This window comes from Haematobia irritans, chromosome 1, assembly GCF_050003625.1.
Source record: "Haematobia irritans isolate KBUSLIRL chromosome 1, ASM5000362v1, whole genome shotgun sequence".
In the NCBI taxonomy this organism is placed as follows: Eukaryota; Metazoa; Arthropoda; class Insecta; order Diptera; family Muscidae; genus Haematobia; species Haematobia irritans.
Window position 1 is genome coordinate 55,055,902 of NC_134397.1, and position 21,923 is coordinate 55,077,824.

A 21,923-nucleotide genomic window follows, 5' to 3' on the forward strand; every position below is an offset into this window, starting at 1 on the left:
AATAATTTTTTTACTTAAAATTAAAAAAAATATCCATCACTTTTTCTAACTGACTGAGTCTACCGAGTTTGATTAAAACATTAATTGTATCATTTAATTTTTTAATTGAAACAATTTTCAAATTCAATCAACTTTTTAATTGGAAATATTTTGGTCATATTGTTTTCTAAGCACGGAATGTTTTTGTTTTTTATTACATTATCTTAAAATTCATCTTAATTCTCTCATATATTTTGTTATGTTATTTCATTAGTCATGGTATGCCTTAATCAATTTTGCAAAGACGAAATCCCAAAAGCTTTCATTAGAAATCCTTTTTTGAAGTTTAATATAAAACACAACATGGTACTTGAGATATTTTTTTTTTTTGGGTTTGACATTATTCCCCAAAAGCCATTCGATGAATACTTGTAAGTAGAATTTCCGTTTTGATAATAAAACATCTTCTTGGAAACCCCTTTTAGTGATTCAAAAACCTAACCCAGAGCAAAACAAAAAAAAACTGAAAGAAAATTGGTTAAATTCTTACAGATTTTATATAAAACAGAAACATTTTTTCTCTTAATATAATCTTATAAATTACGTCGCTTTCAAAAGAATGTGCTAGCTATTGTGAAAAATCTTAATGCCAATTAAATCAACAAGAGACCAACATTCTAGCACTTTGTATATCGTCCTTGTGAATAGACATGATTTCACCTTGGCATTTGAACGACAATAAATGCAAAAGAATTCTGGGATAGGGTGGTTTACTTTGCTCATTTTGTTTATCCTTTGGCTAGACATAAACTTTTTATATATGGCGCATAAATGTTCAGCAGCTCCTGGTATTTATTCTATGCAAATACTAAAGAAACCTGAATGAATTATCAATTTAATGCCATATTTTTCGTGGAGATTTTTCTGCGTTTTCTTACTTTTCTATTCTGAAGGCACACAGAAAAAAATGAAAATCAGTTGTAAAACTCATGCTCTAAAATTACACTCAAGAAAAAAGTGAATCCTCTATTTCACTAAAGCCAATTTAACGTTATTTTGGTTCATGTAATTATCTTTGGAGAAAGTTTCCTTTACTCTAATAAAATAAATTAACCAAAATTTTGCTTCCTGATGGGTTCACTGTTTTTTTCAGTGTAACTTACATTTTTTGCAAAAAGTATATTTAAAAATTTGTAATTAATTATCCACAGTCCAAAGGATTATTCTTTATTCCAAGTATGTCTCAAAAATTTTATGAACTAAATGCCAGTAAAATTTCATCTACAGCAGGAGAAGTTTTTCGTACACTAAACAAAATCTGATGCAATCACGTAATTAATTGATCCAATTAAATAATTAATTGCTACTATTAATTTTTGTGATTGATTGTTGTTTCAATTAAAAAGATTGTTGAATCAATTAAATTTTTAATTGAATATTTTTTAAAACTCAATTGGAAAAATTTTCGTAAAATTTTATTCTGTGTACACTTCTCAAAAATAGTAAGAATGACGTATGTTAGTTAAAATGACAATGTTCTGGCGCCTAAGATGTTTTCTTTATTATACCCTCCATCATAGGATGGGGGTATATTAACTTTGTCATTCCATTTGTAACACATCGAAATATTGCTCTAAGACCCCATAAAGTATATATATATTCTGGGTCGTGGTGAAATTCTGAGTCGATCTAAGCATGTCCGTCCGTCCGTCTGTTGAAATCACGCTAACTTCCGAACGAAACAAGCTATCGACTTGAAACTTGGCACAAGTAGTTGTTATCGATGTAGGTCGGATGGTATTGAAAATAGGCCGTATCGGTCCACTTTTACGTATAGCCCCCCATATAAAGGGACCCTCAGATTTGGCTTGTGGAGCCTCTAACAGAAGCATATTTCATCCGATCCGGCTGAAATTTGGTACATGGTGTTGGTATATAGTCTCTAACAACCATGCAAAAATTGGTCCACATCGGTCCATAATTATATATAGCCCCCATATAAACCGATCCCCAGATTTGGCTTGCGGAGCCTCAAAGAGAAGAAAATTTCAACCGATCCGGCTGAAATTTGGTACATGATGTTGGTATATGGTCTCTAACAACCATGCAAAAATTGGTCCATATCGGTCCTTAATTATATATAACCCCCATATAAACCGATCCCCAGATATGGCTTGTGGAGCCTCTAAGAGAAGCATATTTCATCCGATCCGGCTGAAATTTGGTACATGGTGTTGGTATATGGTCTCTAACAATCATGCAAGAATTGGTCCACATCGGTCCATAATTATATATAGCCCCCATATAAACCGATCCCCAGATTTGGCTTGCGGAGCCTCAAAGAGAAGCAAATTTCATCTGATCCGGCTGAAATTCGGTACATGATGTTGATATATGGTCCCTAACAACCATGCAAAAATTGGTCCACATCGGTCCATAATTATATATGGACCCCATATAAACCGATCTCCAGATTTGGCTTGCGAAGCCTCAAAGAGAAGCAAATTGCATCCGATCCGGCTGAAATTTGGTACATGATATTGGTATATGGTATCTAACAACCATGCAAAAATTGGTCCACGTCGGTTCATAATTATATATAGCCCCCATATAAACCGATCCCCAGATTTGGCTTGCGAAGTCTCCAAGAGAAGCAAATTTCATCCAATCCGGTTGTAATTTGGAACATGGTGTTAGTATATGATCTTTAACAAGCGTGCCAGAATTGGTCCATATCGGTCCATAATTATATATAGCCCCCATATAAAACGTTCTCCAGATTTGACCTCCGGAGCCTCTTGGAGGAATAAAATTCATCCGATCCGGTTCAAATTAGGAACGTGGTGTTAGTATATGGTCGCTAACAACCATACCAAAATTGGTCCAAACACACAAAAATTGGTCCATATCGGTTCATAATCATGGTTGCCACTAGAGCCAAAAATAGTCTACCATAAAATTTTGGTAGACTATTTTTGGCTCTAGTGGCAAAATTTTATTTCTAGAGAAAATTTTGTTAAAATTTTATTCGGTTCATAATAAAATTTTCATCATTGTCAAAATTTTATTTCTATAGAAAATTTTGTTCAAATTTTTTTCGGTTCATAATCATGGTTGTCACTCGAGCCAAAAATAATCTACCAAGATTTTATTTCTATAGAAAATTTTGTCAAAATGTTTTTTCTATAGAAAATTTTGTGAAAATTTTATTTCCATAGAAAATTTTGTTAAAATTTTATTTCTGTAGAAAATTTTGTCAAAATTTTATGTCTACTTTGTCAAACTGAATTATATACGTATTGGATCGATCTTTTTTGATTTAATATATACCACGTATGGACTTACATACAATTTAGAAAATGGTGTTAGAAGGTTTTAAGATACCTTGCCATCGGCAAGCGTTACCGCAACTTAAGTACTTCGATTGTGGATGGCAGTGTTTAGAAGAAGTTTCTACGCAATCCATGATGGAGGGTACATAAGCTTCGGCCTGGCCGAACTTACGTCCGTATAAACTTGTTTTTTTGTAAATTTTTACTTTTCGAGAAGGATGCATTTGCATGGTAATTAAAAATCCAAAAATGTCAAACAATTATCTTTAATAATAATTAAGCTCAAAATTTGGAATATAATTTTGTTAAATTTTCGCACGAGATAGTTCATTTTTTCCCATAACATAGTTTACGTTTTTTTTTCTCCTGTGCATCAACTGAAGGATTTCATAACAAATAATCAAAACAATGAAAGTCCTTGAATTTCTTTTTGTTTTGTTTTACTTGGCAGTTGAAAAAAATGTTAAATCAACAGCTTAATCGCAAGTCGCATGGTCTTTTTGTGAATCTGTGTTAGTGTAACCTATTGTGTGAGAAAAAAAGAATCTTTTTTCGTTACCGAACCGGAAATGAAATGTAAACAAATTCCCTCCATTCATTGGACACGAACTAGGGTGTAACCTAAACACACACACCCACATGAAGAAAAATGCCAATGTGCGTCAATGAAATCTATATGGTTCACCGAAAGAATGCCAACAGTGACATTTTATAACCATGGCAAAAATCAAAATAATAATAAATGTGGGGGAAACAGTCTGTATAACACAGTGATAACTTTACACCGACAAAAAAAAAAAAAAACATTGCCATAAATTTTGCAATTAATATTTTGTTAAATTTGATAAAATATTCAAATAAAGAAATAATAAAGTTTATAAAGTAAACAAAAAATATATATTTTTATTTTTATTAAAATCATAATTTTAGATATACATACCAACCTATTTGTATTATTCTCGCATTACAAAAACTTTCACTACTATTTTCCCCAATACTATTTAGTATACACATGTAAAAACATCAACATAGACACCCACACATACACACTCACCAAAATGGCCAGACAGAAAAGCCGGTAAATTTCACAAACAACAATGTGTACAATGAATAACAACCAAACAATGGAGGATACTCTGGTGATTGTGGTGATGTGGAGAGAAATAGCGAGAGTGAGAGAAAAATCACAAAAAAAAGAGAGGTAGGGGAAGATTTCACTGAGGTGGATGTTCAACAGTAAGTTAATATGGCGCCAAGGCCGCACACTTGAAAATACTATAACACACCACAGTAGGTGGCGTCCTTCTAATTCTCTTGGAGTTTCCTCTCTCTCACACTCACGCTCACCATTTATTCCTTGAATTTACTTTGGCATTTGTTGTGAAATTATAGAACATAAACAAAATCCTTATAAAAACAAAGTGTGAAAAAAGAGCGACGTATTTCAAAAACCTTTAAAGTCCTGTAGGAGTAATTACAGGAAAATCACTGGAAAATACTACGAGTAAAATTGTATAGGAGGTTAGGTAACATTTAAATACCATATCAACACCTCCGTCTCCCACTCAGCGGCATTGAAATTGCAAAAAAAAAACATAAAATCTACTTGCACCCACCCATACATACTCACAATTGGGATCCAAACAAAATGGTTGCGTTGTTGGTAGAAAATACCAATGTGGGTGTTATGGGGGATTATGAGAAAATCAAACAAACCGAACAAGCGTATCCTAGAAAGCCCTCCAGATGAAAGATGCCTTTTTCTTTACAACGGATGGTAATTATTTTGCGTCGCAATTTTTTTTTGCGTGGGAAACAGGATCTCTACATAACATCGATGTTTTGAAGAAGAGTCCAAGATATTTTTGGTATAATGTGAAATGTTCTATGACACCTTTTTGTAAGTGTTATTAGTTATGTTTTTGTTTTACAACTAAAATATATTAAATTAAATTAAATTAAATTAAATTAAATTAAATTAAATTAAATTAAATTAAATTAAATTAAATTAAATTAAATTAAACTAAATTAAATTAAATTAAATTAAATTAAATTAAATTAAATTAAATTAAATTAAATTAAATTAAATTAAATTAAATTAAATTAAATTAAATTAAATTAAATTAAATTAAATTAAATTAAATTAAATTAAATTAAATTAAATTAAATTAAATTAAATTAAATTAAATTAAATTAAATTAAATTAAATTAAATTAAATTAAATTAAATTAAATTAAATTAAATTAAATTAAATTAAATTAAATTAAATTAAATTAAATTAAATTAAATTAAATTAAATTAAATTAAATTAAATTAAATTAAATTAAATTAAATTAAATTAAATTAAATTAAATTAAATTAAATTAAATTAAATTAAATTAAATTAAATTAAATTAAATTAAATTAAATTAAATTAAATTAAATTAAATTAAATTAAATTAAATTAAATTAAATTAAATTAAATTAAATTAAATTAAATTAAATTAAATTAAATTAAATTAAATTAAATTAAATTAAATTAAATTAAATTAAATTAAATTAAATTAAATTAAATTAAATTAAATTAAATTAAATTAAATTAAATTAAATTAAATTAAATTAAATTAAATTAAATTAAATTAAATTAAATTAAATTAAATTAAATTAAATTAAATTAAATTAAATTAAATTAAATTAAATTAAATTAAATTAAATTAAATTAAATTAAATTAAATTAAATTAAATTAAATTAAATTAAATTAAATTAAATTAAATTAAATTAAATTAAATTAAATTAAATTAAATTAAATTAAATTAAATTAAATTAAATTAAATTAAATTAAATTAAATTAAATTAAATTAAATTAAATTAAATTAAATTAAATTAAATTAAATTAAATTAAATTAAATTAAATTAAATTAAATTAAATTAAATTAAATTAAATTAAATTAAATTAAATTAAATTAAATTAAATTAAATTAAATTAAATTAAATTAAATTAAATTAAATTAAATTAAATTAAATTAAATTAAATTAAATTAAATTAAATTAAATTAAATTAAATTAAATTAAATTAAATTAAATTAAATTAAATTAAATTAAATTAAATTAAATTAAATTAAATTAAATTAAATTAAATTAAATTAAATTAAATTAAATTAAATTAAATTAAATTAAATTAAATTAAATTAAATTAAATTAAATTAAATTAAATTAAATTAAATTAAATTAAATTAAATTAAATTAAATTAAATTAAATGAAATGAAATGAAATGAAATGAAATGAAATGAAATGAAATGAAATGAAATGAAATGAAATGAAATGAAATGAAATGAAATGAAATGAAATGAAATGAAATGAAATGAAATGAAATGAAATGAAATGAAATGAAATGAAATGAAATGAAATGAAATGAAATGAAATGAAATGAAATGAAATGAAATGAAATGAAATGAAATGAAATGAAATGAAATGAAATGAAATGAAATGAAATGAAATGAAATGAAATGAAATGAAATGAAATGAAATGAAATGAAATGGAATGGAAAAGAAATGATTTGTTTTTAATTCAATTTCTTTATTGATCAAAATAAATCATTAATAATTCATCCTTAATTATATAATCCCACGAAGCCTTACGACTTGTCTGCTGGTTAATTAGATTTTAAGTTTAATTGCACATAACAAATTTAACAATATCATTATCATTTAAAGCTTTTTGTGTGAAAATATTTGCTTATCTTCTTCTTCCTTCTTCTTTCATTTGTTATTGAGATCAATGTATTTGACATCTTGTTCAATATTGTTGGTAGCGAAACTTCCAGGCTGCATTTTCCATACTTTGACCTAAATTGACCATGAGCTCTACTTCGTGTATTTACCATATGACTAATAGGCTTCAATAGTGAGGTATCGTTGTAGAACTAGTTTATTATGGTAGAGTTATATATTCCATCAATAATCTAATATTTGAAGAAATTTATAAATTTTGTTGTGGTTATTATCGTGTAGGTTTCTGTAAAATGAAATGAAATGGAATTAAATTAATTTAAAATAAATTAAGTATTAATAATTAAGTTATTATTTATATTATTAGAATTTAATTTCAATTTTACTAAATTTTATTTATTTTATTAAATTACATATTTTCCTTTTTAAAATAAATCATTTGATTTATTGATCATGTTTACATTGTTTCATTCATTTTTTGTATGTGACAAACCCTCTTCGCCTTGAATGGCGGCTGGTTGTGTGGCTGTGGCGTTAATATGTTTTCATAATTCTTCTAGTGGTAATGAAAAACCAATAAATTGTTATGTAGCTATTTTTTCTACTTTTGTTTATTGTCAGTCTATTATTTTTCAACAACATTACATGAGTAAGCTATAAAAAAAAAACACTTGCATTGTATTACAGTTACTGCTGGCAAATTGGATGGATGGTCGACTTGTTGCCTCCTGACTAACTGACTGAGACAGCTCAACAAATTTTTCATTGCCGCCTTCACGATGCGATAGATGCAGTCATTGAAAATGTCATAAAATTAATATACAATTTAATGCATTTTGCCTTAGACTATCTCTGAGGCAGTGTTTTGCCATTTGTTGTTCTAATAATAATTTCCTATAATAATGACAAGATTATCAATAAAAATGTAATATCTTTATGTCTGCTTCTGTATGGGGAAAAAAATAAATAATTTTGAAGTTTCCAAATGGATGAGGACGGAGAGACGACGGTATTGCAAAGGTGGATAATATGGATTTTCAATTAACTTTTTGACACATTAAAAAATCCATTCATGAACAGATAAACATTAGAATTACATTGTATAGCATCTTCATAGAAAAAAATGAATTTCTGATAAAAAGTTGAAGCATTTTAATTGTTAACGCTAATATTAAAAAAAAAAGTGGTTGATAATTATATTGCATTCCAGCAGAGTTTGTGATAGTTTCTTACTGACTATCAGTATAGTCATCTTTTAGGGTATTGGAAATACTTGTGATACCATAGGTGATAAATTTCTAAAATCTAAGTTTTTAACTGCCTTCTGTGTTTTATAAGTATATTATTTTGGTCAAAAATCTTTGTTGTTAGCACCTAATTTTTTTTTTATATTTATTATCATAATTTATTATGATTGTAAATTTTGTAATAAATAAATAAATAAGTATATTATTTTAATTTATAAACAAAGAACTTGGAAATGCCTTCAGAGGGAATGTAGTTCCCATTGAAAATGTTTTCGAAACTCGCAAGAGTCTGCTAATGAACTTATGACAATTCCAACATCACGGAAAATTTTATTTTTAGAGATTATACTCACCCAACCCCTAATCAAAGTAAATATACTAATAATGGTGTCCAATAGAAACCGAATAAATTATCATGGACTCAAGAATATTATAGAGATGACCTCAATATTTTCAATATTGATTTAAAAATCAATTCGAAGAGGCCTTCAACTCTTGTCGCAATGTCTTGCCACTGAGGCTTTTATTCTTTCTTTCTAAAAGCGCTTCATTGATTTTCTTTGGTATGGGTGTGTTTGTTCTTTGTACTCTGCCAAAAATTGGTTTTGTATCAAAATGAAAACATTATCAACTCAACTGTACTGCACCCACTCTATACCCTCCGGCATCACCCGAAAAAAGGAATTTTTTTCTCATAGCATTTACGACAACAACAAATAATAATGATGTCGAGACCGACAAGCCGACTTAAAGATTGTTTTTATTATGTTTTCGATTTTCCTTTTTTGTTGAAATTTCCACCCTCAACGACCGCTGACAGATTTTTATAAGGGGCGCACAAGGGCAGAAAAAACAACAACAGCTATGCCTACAAAAAAGGAAAATCAACGGTTGCTATAGCTAGGCTTGTTTATTTTGTTTACATTTCACCATAGACTTACTTTTTTTGGGGAGTTTTTGACGCCCACCAAAGTTAACACAGATGCTACGTACATACTCACACACATAAAGAGAACACACTCTCGCAAAAACCTAATGCTATTTTCCTTTGTACTCAACACTTTATAGTGGGCCCTCTTTCCATGAGATTTGTTTGAGTGATAGAGAGAGGCAGTGAGAGCGAGAGGGGATACTGTCAACGTCAACCATATGTATATGCCAAAAAAGATAATTCAACAAAGAATGTTGTCAATTTGTTTTTGTTTGGGTGTCTATGCTGATGTGTTTTTTTTTTCTCTCTCTCTCTCTCATTCACTTAGTGGTGGGTGCTGATGATGACGACATGGAAAACTAGGAAGAAAATCAAAACACAGCAGCAGCCAAAAACAATAGCAATAAACAGAACATGTGTTGAATATTGTATGACGGTGGGTGCTTTATTAGTATTTACAACGAATTTGGCTAACAAAACAAAATAGTAAAATTCTATGTAAAATTTAGTAATGAGTGGCGTTGCTGCACAGTGTTGGAAATTTAATGTTTCCATGAGAATCGTAAAAATATTATAAAAAAACAATAAAAATACAAAGATCTAAAGCTCAAAAACATATGATTAAATTACATTTCATTAGAAATAAAGCTGAAATCAAAACAATAAAAATAAAGTAAAAGTAAAATCAATTAACATAATTAAATCAAATTGAATCTCTTACCATTAAGTTTTTTTTACATTACATTTAATTTAATTAATTCAATACAAAGTTTGTCAAGTAATGTCACATTATGTTTATTTGACTGCAATTTAAATTGTGTCAACATGGTTTACTCATGTCGTCATGCAAAAAATGTATTTGAATTTTTTTTTTTTTTTTTAAATAACGAAGAATAACAGATTCACATCACATTTCTTGTTAATATATTTTTAAGTGACCATTTCTTATATTCAGTGTTATAAAAGGGTGAATACGTTTTTTTTATAGAATTTTTATATCCCATACCACTGTGCCATGGTTAATAAAAAAAAAAATTGAGAGGGTGGATTTCAGAGATGTATTGAGAGGACTTTGTTTACTATTCAAATGCCAGCAGTGCGCATGTCTGAAAACAGCTGAGCTTTGCAGTTTCATTGCTTTGCTTTTGAAGATAAATAAACAAAAACATTTCAGCTTTAAACGAATGGGAGAGGAGAATGGAAGAATTGAATAAACTCGAAGAATGAAAATAAACAGAGAGAACACACCACCATACATCAATCATAAATTGTTTTGGACGAACAAAGAACCCTCACATTGAAGAAAAAAGCTTTTTTTTTAAATAGAGAATATTGAGGAGAGAGAGAGAGAGAGTGAGTAAAAATGAAAGCTTCTTTCAAAGTATTCTTCCCAAGTATTACTCTATAGCCTTAGCCTAATGGTACGTATGATTATTGTAAAAGTTTTTATCAAACGGTCAAGAACGTCTAAACCATACACACGGAAAGAGCTTTAACGAATAAGAAGCACAAGAAAAAAATATAAGAATATACTATAGAAAAAATATAAAACAGCTTACCCATCATACTTGAATATTAAAAATTAAAAAAAAAAAAAAAAACAAAAAATACCACAAACGGAAAAAAGAAGAATAATTTAATTAAATGGAAAAATTATTCGGAATATTTTTGACAAAAAGACAAAAGAAGTAATATACAAAAAGTTTCATATAGAAAAGTTAAATTAAACGACCGTTAAATATAAAAAGTTTACAAACAAAAACAAATAAAATTAAAACAAAATAAAAAAAAATGTAAGGAAACAAATTGGTTAAAATTCCACCTACAAAAATTGAAAAATAAATATCGAAACATATGTTTTCTGGAAAAGTGCTTTAAATTAATTTTTTTTTTATAAATATGTTCAAAAGCGAATAAAAAACATTCAATAAAAATTGTTATAAAAAAAATTCAGGTTTTTTTCTATATTCTAAACAAGCAAGTTTTGTGTTAATAAATGAACCAGTTTAGTTCACACATATTCATAATAATAATAATAAAATAAAAAATAGAAAGAAAAATAAAAAAATACCTAAAATAGTAGATAGGCAAACAAGCCAGACAGACAGACATTCAAAGAAACGAACGCAGAGACGTTCGGTCAGAAAAACAGACACATGTATTTCACTTATACTACTAGTGTATAGTTAAGTAACAAAATAACAAAAACAAAACAAAAACCTATAATAAAAAAATCAAAAAAGAAAAGTTAAAGACGAAACGAATACATAACTCAAACCTATATTAAATCAACAACTATAGCAATTATCATCTATACGATGGTATAATTTAAATGAAATAAACCTGGGAGAAAAGGGGATTTAGCAGAAGATTTACTCACATACACACACACACCAACGCAACTCCTACTCTCACTCATTCATTTATGTGGATACCCTCATCATTTCCCCCACCACAGACTATTGCCATAAAAAACACAACACAACAAATGAAAACAATAACAATGTCTTCAACAACAACAAAAATAAATTTACATAATTAATTTACATATATCGAGAATTCAAATTAACAATCTACAATAGCAACAAAAACAAAAACCACAATAATATTTAGCCGTGAATAAGTGTCAAGAGTGTGAGTGCAGCGCAGTCATCATAGGTTCCCTTTCACCACCACCTCTTGCCAACCGCACAAATGCTGTATAATTTTCCCAACCTATTCTGAGAAATTTACATACCTAACAGCAAATACCTCATTTGCTTACTCTCTTTTGCTCTTGATCTCTCGCCTACTAAACAACTTAACGGTTGCTTTTACAATTTACAGCTGTGCCCCCTAATATTCCAATGCATTTACTCCATGTGCGTGTAGGTGTGTGCGTGTGTATGCATACATGTGAATATGTTTACTGCCTGCATTCTCTGTTATTGTTTACATCGTCGTATTATAGTGTCACCATATATTATTATAAAGCTCGAAAATAATATACACGAGTTTGACGTAAAGATATTTTGTTATTGGTATTTTTTTCGTTTTCGTTTTTGTAATAAAAACAACGATGAGATATTTTACATGCGATTATGGAAGATTATGGAATTTTTGTTTTTTGGTATTTAGCTTTGACGTTTTGTTTACTTTATACGACACTTAATGGAAATCTTTAAGTGGAGATAATTAAAAAAAAAACTAAATTAACATTAATAAAAAATTAAAAAGAATTTAAATATTACGTAAATCATATTTTTTATAAACTGGAAAACTACAATTAAATTTATATCTAGGTAATTTAAAAAAAAAATTATTAATTACTAAGTTAGAGAGACTATTATGGTGATACATTTATTATGTTTAGTAGGGATTTTATTCAAAAGCGAAAGTGTATGCTATTTCAAAGATAAAATTTCGTTTGTTAACGGAAATGTTTATTATTTGAGCCAAAATATTTGAAAAAATGGTCAGGCCTCCAAATTCTTTGGGAGGAGTCTATTTATGAAAAATTAATTTTAATTTGATAATATTAAAACATCTCTCAAAATTTGAGCGTTTTCCCTGTCATTATATGAATATTACACTCAAATAAAGTTTTTTTTTCACCCCAATGAAATTTTGAATCAATATAAGTCCCTTATTTCTCTAAAGATTTTTACCTTTATACAATAAAACTCCAAGAAGGCAATTGTTTTTATGGTTGTTATAAAAACAACAATAACGTTGTTATAAAACTATACTTTACTGCATTTACGAAAATTCTTTCCTATTGTCTTCTATATAACATACATATACATATACATTACATATACAGTAAATCTCTAATTTAATTACCTTCATATTTCAATCTCAGTTTAGTGTTTACACTCATTAATGGCTGGCTCACTATTTGAATAGCAAAATGTTACGTTTGACTAATCTCTTTAATAAGCATTAACAGTACCTTTCCAAATGCGAAAAAACAAAACAAATACATTCTTGCTAAAGACTGAGTTTTAAACTTCGCAGCATTTACATATTTAATTAATATAAGCTTAGTAAAATTTAAACAAGCTTCATAAAACAATAACAAATAAGCTTAAACTATTAAAAATATCTCGTCGTTTAATATTGATATCGGTATAGAAAGATTTAGTTGGGCCTAAGAGAGAGAGAGGAGATGAAAGCAAACAAAACTTTAGTTGTTGGTGGTGGTGTTGGCGGTAGATTTTGTTGAGCTCACTTGAAATATTTGCATACATACATATACATATGAGTCTACGACTATAAATATATGTGTTTAGTTCTCCTACAAAAACACATCACCACTAGTTGATGTTGTTGTTGCTTCTCTGCTATTCATATTTGTGGTTTAATGGTTGGGCGCTTAAGTGTCATTGCTGCGTCTGTCATTTTAGTATATTTCGACAAATTCTTTTGCTCGTCTGTTAACAAAACAAAAAAATACAACAGGCGTCTGAGTTCTGTTTTTGCCCCCAACTAGATGTGTGTATATATACCTATGTATGTTTGTGTGTGCGTGCGCGAGATGAGTTTCATTTATATCAAGAGTATAGGTTAGAATGAATGTGAGACTTATTATGATAGTTGTTGTATCATTATAAATCGTTTTGACACGCAAGAAATTCGTGATACCTGAATTGTTGTATTGTGGTGTGGTGATTGAATACCAAAGAAATAAATTAAAAATACATCCGCAGATACATTTCAACTAGTATTTTTATGTCTAGTCTAGTATGCCCCTTTTTCACTAGCTCCTTCTCCCTTTTTCGCTCTCTCTCTCTCTCTTCATATTTAAATCAAATAGACTCTTCGTTTCTTTTTAACTTTAATAGTTTTTGTTATTTTGTTTTTGCATGAATTTAATATGCAAAACTCAAGGAATATTAAATTCCTATAGTTTATATAATTAAAAATTAATTAAAAATGTTAATTAAAATCTACAAAAAAAAGTAATGTGTTTGAATAAAGAAAAAATGGAAGCAAATCATAACAAAATAAATAAATTAAATTAATATTAAAATTAAAATGAAGTGTTATCTTAAAAAACATAGTAATTGAAATAACGTACTTTAAATAATTAACTTAATAAATTGTATTTATTATTTTATTTTGTTTTATAGCTCTACCTTAAAGTAAAACATTTTAATAATCATATAACAAAATAATTTGTGGCAATGAAAAAACCTAAATATCAAAAGTGCTTTTAAAGAAAATAAACTTAAAACTTTAACAAAAATTTATATATTTTTAAAATAATTGTTCAATAAAAATTATTGACAAAAGTGAAACATTGATAGAACAAAGTTTTGTTCCAGCCCTCACACCATTATATCTTGGGATTACTTTTCCTATTTTTTTGAATTTTGGACCCACAGGTTAGTTATTTCTATATTTTTTAATGTTTATTTAATTACATTTTCTATTATTATAAGTTTTATACACAAAAAACGTTTTTGAGTTATTTATGTGCTTTATCAATGCTAAAGTTTTAACCACATTTTTTTTCATGGTTTTGATAAATTATCATTCTATATCCCAGAAAGATAATTTTTTTTCATTCGTTTATAAAAAAAGCAAAAAAAAAAAAAACAACCATTAAAAACCATCTGTCTATTTTGTTAGTTTTTTTTGTCCATCGAAACATTTCTAAAATGACAAAAGTACTGTACCATAGCCAATAGTTGAAATATGACTTTATAAGAAATATTTTAAAAAACGAGTAAGCTCGTATCAATTGGCTAATCCTATAGACAAGAGGAGGTAATTAATTAAATTAGTTATATTTAGTTTTATGAAAAAATATAAGAAACAAACACGAAATTAACAGATTCAATTAATAAAATTCAATTTAAACTAAATTAATTAATTAATTTAATTTAATTTAATTTAATTTAATTTAATTTAATTTAATTTAATTTAATTTAATTTAATTTAATTTAATTTAATTTAATTTAATTTAATTTAATTTAATTTAATTTAATTTAATTTAATTTAATTTAATTTAATTTAATTTAATTTAATTTAATTTAATTTAATTTAATTTAATTTAATTTAATTTAATTTAATTTAATTTAATTTAATTTAATTTAATTTAATTTAATTTAATTTAATTTAATTTAATTTAATTTAATTTAATTTAATTTAATTTAATTTAATTTAATTTAATTTAATTTAATTTAATTTAATTTAATTTAATTTAATTTAATTTAATTTAATTTAATTTAATTTAATTTAATTTAATTTAATTTAATTTAATTTAATTTAATTTAATTTAATTTAATTTAATTTAATTTAATTTAATTTAATTTAATTTAATTTAATTTAATTTAATTTAATTTAATTTAATTTAATTTAATTTAATTTAATTTAATTTAATTTAATTTAATTTAATTTAATTTAATTTAATTTAATTTAATTTAAATTAATTTAATTTAATTTAATTTAATTTAATTTAATTTAATTTAATTTAATTTAGTTTAATTTAATTTAATTTAATTTAATTTAATTTAATTTAATTTAATTTAATTTAATTTAATTTAATTTAATTTAATTTAATTTAATTTATTTTAATTTAATTTAATTTAATTTAATTTAATTTAATTTAATTTAATTCAATTTAATTTAATTTAATTTAATTTAATTTAATTTAATTTAATAAACTAAGCTAAATTAAATTGAATTGAATTAAATTTTAATTAATATAATTTAAATTATTTAAAATTTTAAATTTAATTAAAATTAAATTTTAATTTTAATTAATATAATTTACTTTAATTATATTACTAATTTTTATAACCCAGTGTTATTTTTGCCTTTTTTGTTTTCGACCTAAAGCAATTAAGCATATCAATATTAAGTAACTTTTGTTTACTTCTACCATCCATACACTGTTAGAAAAATATGTTTTTCATATGTTCCGATATAAACAAAATGTGTTTCGGGCACAATTTTTAAACACAATATATTTAAGTGCCAACATGTAATGTTCCTAAACTAACACTAAATGTTTGGGACACATATGTTAATATGTTAAAATATATTATGTTTGGGGTATGAATGTTTCATAAAAATAATATGTGTGAATGTAAACATATATAAATTTACAAATTTCGAGCAAACATATATATGTTTACAATTTCTGTGAAACGGTTGTATGTTGTTTCGGAAAACTGCTTTATGATAAGGCCAACAATTTTATATGCTTAAGTCTAAATATTATTTAATTTGAATATTAGAATGAGTATTCGGAGTAAAGAGAATAGACATTCGGAACCAAGAGCATAGAGATTTGAAAAAAAACAGCATGTGTTTTCGCCTTGAGAGGAGAATTTTATGTATGTGGGGACTGTAAATTTTTAATAACCCACATTTCGAAGTTTCATTATAAAAATTTAATATAGTATAAATGTCTAAATTGCAAAAAAAAATTGGTTCGGTCGGAGCAAGAATTGAACCCACGACCCTTTGCATGCAAGGCAGACATGCTAACCACTGCTCCACGTGGCCAACAAATGTATGTTTCTTTTAAATAATGTTATGTTTGCATGGGCTCGTGGGCGCTGCAAAGTATGCTATATAAATGTAACTTGTAACGATAATTGTCTACTGGTGACTATAACTACTACGTAGCCCAGTGGCTAGTGTGTTGGCTTTCAAACTGTATGGGCCTCGGTTCGATTCTCCGCCCAGGCGAAAGGTAAAATTAAAAAAAAAAATTATAAAATTGAATAATTTCTTCAACATTATTTGTATTACAGAAAAAGGTGCCAAGAACTAAAAATTTCGTGGAAGTGAAAATTATGTGAGGGAATGATCACAATCTTCTTTGGGGAAAATTCTTCCAAGCATATAATATTTTTGGGCTCAAAATGCTTCCAAACATATAATATGTTCACATAAAACAAACATATTAATATTTCGGCAGTATCCAATAATATATGTGCTTCCTGCAAAATATGTTTGGAACATATGTTAAAGAAGCGATTTTTTTTTGAGGGTGTAGAATCAAAACAAGAAAAGAAAACATGTTTTACGTAGCTTGTTTTTGAAGTAAACAAAATTTCAAAAACCACACACGATTTATTGGCAAAAAAACTTGTTTTGTATTTGCTTTATGATGGCAATTTGAAATTTTCGAAAGAAGCACATACATTTCTTGGAAATATATACTTGGTTCCCTTAAATCGTTTAAAAGTCTAGGTCAATGACAATAGGGGATACTAAAATTCAATCGTAACAAATGGATAATAGCCATAGGCATCCGCTTTAGGTCTTATTCTATCATTAAATTACAAAGTCACATGTCCCTCTTTACCCATGGAAATTAGTATAAGGTTTACTAATTTAAGATTAAAACAAAATTTACACTCTTTCCTTTCAATTTTTTTTGTTTCTGAAAAATTGAAGAATTTTTTCTTGTGTGCATAATAGATGTGTATATACACATATATTTTTTTTTATGAAATTGATTTATTATATAATCTTATATTGGTATGATAACGTCGAATCTAAATTACATAGAATTACATGTTATTTGTCAACTATGAATGACTTGTGAAAATTATACTGCACTAAAGGTGATTATACTTGATGTTATCATCTTTTAAATAATCAAGAAAAGTAAATAAGCAATAAAAAAAAAACGTTTACATCGTGCGGTCTTTGATTGCACAGGAAATGGGAATTATTTTTAGAAGTGGAAAATAATTCAGTTTAATATTAAATAAGTAACAAATACAATAATTTCTTCTCTGTGAAGATATCTCTTATCCGACTTTTTGGAAATATTATTTTAGTTGGAACAGATTTGGATTTGTGTGAAAAATTTGATGGTGACAAAATTTTCTAAAGAAATGAAAATTTTGAAAAAATTTTCTAAAGAAATGAAAATTTTGACAAAATTTTCTATAGAAATAAAATTTTGATAAAATTTTCTAAAGAAATAAAAATTTTTACAAAATTTTCTATAGAAATAAAAATTTTTACAAAATTTTCTATAGAAACAAAATTATGGCAAAATTTTCTATAGAAATAAAATTTGGATAAAATTTTCTAAAGAAATAAAAATTTTTACCAAATTTTCTAATGAAAAAATTTGACAAAAATTTTCTATGAAAATAAAATTTTGACAAAATTTTCTATAGAAATAAAATTTTGACAAAATTTTCTATAGAAATAAAATGTTGACTAAATTTTCTATAGAAATAAAATTTTGACAAAATTTTCTAGAGAAATACAATTTTGACAAAATTTTCTATAGAAATAAAATTTTCAGAAAATTTTCTATAGAAATAAAATATTGACAAAATTTTCTATACAAATCAAATTTTTACAAAACTTTCTATAGAAATAAAATTTTGACAAAATTTTCTATAGAAATAACATTGTGACAAAATTTTCTATAGAAATAAAATTTTGACCAAATTTTCTTAGAAATAAAATATTGACAAAATTTTCTAAGAAATAATTTTATTTCCATGGAAATAAAATTTTGACAAAATTTCCTATAGAAATAAAATTTTGACAAAATTGTCTATAGAAACAAAAATTTTTCAAAAATTTTCTATGGAAATAAAATTTTGACAAAATTTTCTATAGAAATAAAATTTTGACAAAATTTTCTATAGAAATAAAATGTTGACTAAATTTTCTATAGAAATAAAATTTTGACAAAATTTTCTAGAGAAATACAATTTTGACAAAATTTTCTATAGAAATAAAATTTTCAGAAAATTTTCTATAGAAATAAAATATTGACAAAATTTTCTATACAAATCAAATTTTTACAAAACTTTCTATAGAAATAAAATTTTGACAAAATTTTCTATAGAAATAACATTGTGACAAAATTTTCTATAGAAATAAAATTTTGACCAAATTTTCTTAGAAATAAAATATTGACAAAATTTTCTAAGAAATAATTTTATTTCCATGGAAATAAAATTTTGACAAAATTTTCTATAAAAATAAAATTTTGACAAAATTTTTCCATAGAAATAAAATTTTGACAACATTTTCTACGGAAAAAAAAATTATGACAATAATTTGTATAGAAATAACATTTTGATAAAAATTTCTATAGAAATAAAATTGTGACAAAATTTTCTAAAGAAATAATTTTATTTCCATGGAAATAAAATTATGACAATAATTTCTATAGAAATAAAATTTTGACAAAATTTTCTATAGAAATAAAATTGTGACAAAATTTTCTATAGAAATAAAAATTTGATAAAATTTTCTATAGAAATAAAATTTTGACAAAATTTTCTATAGAAATAAAATTTTGATAAAATTTTCTAAAGAAATAAAGATTTTTACAAAATTTTCTAATGAAACAAAAAATTTGACAAAAATTTCCTATGAAAATAAAATTTTGACAAAATTTTCTTTAGAAATAAAAATTTGACAAAATCTTCTATAGTAATAAAATTTAGACTAAATTTTCTATAGAAATAAAATGTTGACAAAATTTTCTATAGAAATAAAATTTTGACAAAATTTTCTAAAGAAATAAAATTTTTTACAAAATTTTGTATAAATAAAATTATGACAAAATTTTCTATAGAAATAAAATGTTGACAAAATTTTCTATAGAAATAAAATTTTCATAAAATTTTCTATAGAAACAAAATTTTCACAAACTTTTTTATAGAAATAAAATTTTCACAAACTTTTTTATAGAAATAAAATTTTGACAAAATTTTCTATGGAAATACAATTTTGACAAAATTTTCTATGGAAATAAAAATTTTGATAAAATTTTCTATACAAACAAAAATTTTGACAAAATTTTCTATGGAAATAAAATTTTGACCAAATTTTCTATAGAAATAAAATATTGAACAAATTTTCTATAGCAATAAAATTTTGACAAAATTTTCTATAGAAATAAAGTTTTGACATAATTTTCTGAAAATTTTGTGAACATTTTCAATAGAAATAAAATTTTGTGAACATTTTCTATAGAAATAAAATTTTGAAAAAAATTTCTATGGAAATAAAATTTTGACAAAATTTGCTATAGAAATCAAAAATTGACAAAATTTTCTATAGAAATAAAATTTTGGCAAAATTTTCTATAGAAATAAAATTTTGGCAAAATTTTCTATATAAATGAAATTTTCAAAAAAAAAAAATCTATAGAAATAAAATTTTCAAAAAATTTTCTATAGAAATACAATTTGCACAAACTTTTCTATAGAAATAAAATTTTGGCAAAATTTTCTATGGAAATAAAAATGTTGACAAAATTTTCTATGGAAACAAAAATTTTGACAAAATTGTGTATAGAAATAAAATTTTGACAAAATTTTCTATAGAAATAAAAGTTTAACAAAACTTTCTATAGAAATAAAATTTTGACAAAATATTCTATAGAAATAAAATTTTGACAAAATTTTTTCCATATAAATAAAATTTTGACAAAATTTTCTAAAGAAATAAAATGGTGATAATATTTTTTTTATATAAATAAAATTTTGACAAAATTTTCTATAGAAATAAAATTTTGACAAAATTTTCTATAGAAATAAAATTTTGACAAAATTTTCTATAGAAATAAAATTTTGACAAAATTGTCTATAGAAATAAAATTTTGACAAAATTTTCTATAGAAATAAAATTTTGACAAAATTTTCTATAGAAAGAAAATTTTGACAAAATTTTCTATAGAAATAAAATTTTGACAAAATTTTCTATAGAAATAAAATTTTGACAAAATTTTCTATAGAAATAAAAGTTTGATAAAATTTTCGATAGAAATTAAATTTTGACAAAATTTTCTAAACAAAAATTTCGACAAAATTGTCTATAGAAATAAAATTTTGACAAAATTTTCTATAGACGTAAAAATTTTGACAAAATTTTCTATAGACATAAAAATTAGCAATATTATCCCCTACTATTTTTGTTCTATATTATAAAATTTTTCAATTAAAATTTTTTCAACTGTCTAGACAAAGACAAAACAAAAAAAAAAAAATACACGAACAGGAAATACTTTAATTTTTATATATGTATGGATATTTGTGTTGTCAGCAAATCTTTTTGATTTGCTCACACAAATTATTGCATGTTATTTGTAATTTACACCCAAACTATATCTATGAGTACCATCTTACATTAGGTCTCTTGGCAAGTCATTCAATTCTCTCTAAACCAAAAAGACCCACTGATAATGACACTGAAAAATGCCACAATCAAATTACGATAATCTTATCACACTTTTAATCTGGAATAAAAAAAAAGAAAATTGTATTTCCTCATTGCAGAAGAATCAGCAGTTTTGGAAAATTTTTGCTTTGCAGTTAATTTTATGGTTCCCCCTTTTTTATTATTGTTGCACCAGTAGTGTGGGGGGATATTTACTTGTGTGGGGGGGATATTTACACACCACAATAAAGAACGGGAGTTCTTTATTGTGGTGTGTACTTCTGTTTTTCCCTCAAATATTTGTCAACGAATGCAATTAAATTCCACACAGAAAAATTGGATCAAATAACAAAGCTATATTTATAAAAAAATTGTATGGCAACCCATACCATTGGCATATTTGGTATCATAACATTTTAGGACATTAACTCTGGGGTAGCGATAGCCAGTGTGATGTCATTAACCCCTTCATTAAGTAGACAATGATAAATTTAAGTTAAAAAGACATTGGCATTTTGTACTGAATTTATTTTAATGATTATTTTGATGGACTCAAAACAAAAAACAAACAAAAATAATA

General features: G+C 24.7%; 1 protein-coding gene and 1 long non-coding RNA gene across 3 annotated transcripts in view; one reads left to right on the forward strand and one right to left on the reverse strand.

Moving 5' to 3' along the window:
• Nucleotides 1-21,923, forward strand: part of REPTOR (repressed by TOR) — a 141,529-nt gene that overhangs the window by 63,019 nt on the left and 56,587 nt on the right. Inside the window, exons 1-2 of one of the 2 annotated variants that reach the window (XM_075290374.1) lie at nt 10,630-10,992; nt 14,311-14,565. The exons of the other annotated variant lie outside the window; for it this stretch is intronic. The gene's annotated coding sequence lies outside the window, so the exon portion shown is untranslated. Of the gene's footprint in view, nt 1-10,629; nt 10,993-14,310; nt 14,566-21,923 lie in introns of those variants that run through there. 2 annotated transcript variants of the gene reach the window in all.
• LOC142220946 (uncharacterized) overlaps nt 6,849-21,923 on the reverse strand; it is a 91,279-nt gene continuing 76,204 nt past the window's right edge. Inside the window, exon 2 of the long non-coding RNA XR_012717932.1 lies at nt 6,849-7,307. This is a non-coding gene — a long non-coding RNA (uncharacterized LOC142220946). The remainder of the gene's footprint in view (nt 7,308-21,923) is intronic.